The sequence below is a fragment of the Populus nigra genome, chromosome 2 (assembly GCF_951802175.1).
Source record: "Populus nigra chromosome 2, ddPopNigr1.1, whole genome shotgun sequence".
Taxonomy (NCBI): Eukaryota; Viridiplantae; Streptophyta; class Magnoliopsida; order Malpighiales; family Salicaceae; genus Populus; species Populus nigra.
Window position 1 is genome coordinate 21123603 of NC_084853.1, and position 2500 is coordinate 21126102.

The window sequence follows — 2500 nt, forward strand, 5'->3', positions numbered from 1 at the left end:
GATTTTTCGACGAACAGGGGCTGGACTGGCCGGGCCAGGCAGGAAAATTCGTCAGGGGGGCACGCTGACGAAAAGAGGGGCTGCCGCGTGGAAAATCGGCAGCGCAGATTTTTCGACGAACAGGGGCTGGACGCTGGACTGGGCCAGGCAGGAAAATTCGTCAGGGGGCACGCTGACGAAAAGAGGGGCTGCCGCGTGGAAAATCGGCAGCGCAGATTTTTCGACGAACATTCGTCAGGGGGGCACGCTGACGAAAAGAGGGGCTGCCGCGTGGAAAATCGGCAGCGCAGATTTTTCGACGAACATTCGTCAGGGGGGCACGCTGAGGAAAACAGGGGCTGCCGCGTGGAAAATCGGCAGCGCAGATTTTTCGACGAACAGGGGCTGGATGCTGGACCGGCCGGGCCAGGCAGGAAAATTCGTCAGGGGGGCACGCTGACGAAAAGAGGGGCTGCCGCGTGGAAAATCGGCAGCGCAGATTTTTCGACGAACAGGGGCTGGATGCTGGACCGGCCGGGCCAGGCAGGAAAATTCGTCAGGGGGGCACGCTGACGAAAAGAGGGGCTGCCGCGTGGAAAATCGGCAGCGCAGATTTTTCGACGAACAGGGGCTGGACGCTGGACTGGGCCAGGCAGGAAAATTCGTCAGGGGGCACGCTGACGAAAAGAGGGGCTGCCGCGTGGAAAATCGGCAGCGCAGATTTTTCGACGAACATTCGTCAGGGGGGCACGCTGACGAAAAGAGGGGCTGCCGCGTGGAAAATCGGCAGCGCAGATTTTTCGACGAACATTCGTCAGGGGGGCACGCTGAGGAAAACAGGGGCTGCCGCGTGGAAAATCGGCAGCGCAGATTTTTCGACGAACAGGGGCTGGATGCTGGACCGGCCGGGCCAGGCAGGAAAATTCGTCAGGGGGGCACGCTGACGAAAAGAGGGGCTGCCGCGTGGAAAATCGGCAGCGCAGATTTTTCGACGAACAGGGGCTGGACGCTGGACTGGGCCAGGCAGGAAAATTCGTCAGGGGGGCACGCTGACGAAAACAGGGGCTGCCGCGTGGAATGGCAGCCTACACGCAGATGCGAATTCGGCAGCGCACGATGGCTTGAGCAGGTCATGGGTTCGACTTGGCGCGATCTGAAACCTGGACGAGGGACTGTCGACGCTGGACGAGCCAGCGCGGTGGCCTGTCGTGCCCCGTTCAGGGGGGGCCTGCCGCGGAGACAGCCCTCGCGGGCTCGACAGCGCAGGCCAGCGTCCCCGACGTCGCTGGCCGCGGCAGGCGAGCTGCCGGGGTTCCCGCATTCCTACAAGAAAACGTCGTGCTTTCCACATGAAACCAATCCAGTAAAATCAGCCATATTTTTATGAGGCTGCCCACTGAATTTGGGGTCATTCCGGGCCGGTTCCTAGTTTTGCGGATTTACTCGATTTCTAATGGTAGGAAAATTAAAACAAATACTTCCCGACCTCGAAAAATTCTGGGAAAATTAATGAAGGTGGATTGGATTTTTGCCAACCTCTGTGCAAAATTTCAGCTCAAAATACCAAGAAATGAATTTTTTAGAGGGGGGGTGACAGCTGGGACCTAGTAGTGTCTCCCCCTGCCAGAGCTGCAATGACACTTATTGCTCTTTAGGGAGCCACCAGGCCGGCGCCCCTCAAAGACCACACGCGCGCGCGCGCCCGCCCGCGCTGGGCGCTGGGGCGCTGGGGCCTGAGGGCCTGGGGCCCTTGGGGGCCCTTGGGCGCTTGGGCGCGCGCGCGCGGCCCCCGCAGCCATGCCGCGCTGCGCGACGCGCGGACAGCCCCTGCTGGCTTGCTCTCTCGCCCGCGGGGGGGCTGCCTTCGGGCCCTGGCCCCCCGCGTTCTGGCCTGCCCCCTGCGTGGGAGAGGCTAGGCGCTGCAGGGGCCAGCCCGACGTCGCTGGCCGCGGCAGGCGACAGCCCGACATCGCTGGCCGCGGCAGGGGCCAGCCCGACGTCGCTGGCCGCGGCAGGCGACAGCCCCTGCTGGCTTGCTCTCTCGCCCGCGGGGGGGCTGCCTTCGGGCCCTGGCCCCCCGCGTTCTGGCCTGCCCCCCGCGTGGGAGAGGCTAGGCGCTGCAGGGGCCAGCCCGACGTCGCTGGCCGCGGCAGGCGACAGCCCCTGCTGGCTTGCTCTCTCGCCCGCGGGGGGGCTGCCTTCGGGCCCTGGCCCCCCGCGCTCTGGCCTGCCCCCCGCGTGGGAGAGGCTAGGCGCTGCAGGGGCCAGCCCGACGTCGCTGGCCGCGGCAGGCGAGCCGCCGGGGTTCCCGCATTCCTACAACAAAACGTCGTGCTTTCCACATGAAATCAATCCAGTAAAATCAGCCATATTTTTATGAGGCTGCCCACTGAATTTGGGGTCATTCCGAGCCGGTTCCTATTTTTTCCGATTTCCTCGATTTTTAATGGTAGGAAAATAAAAAAAAATACTTCCCGACCTCGAAAAATTCTGGAAAAATTAATAAAGTTGGATTGGATTT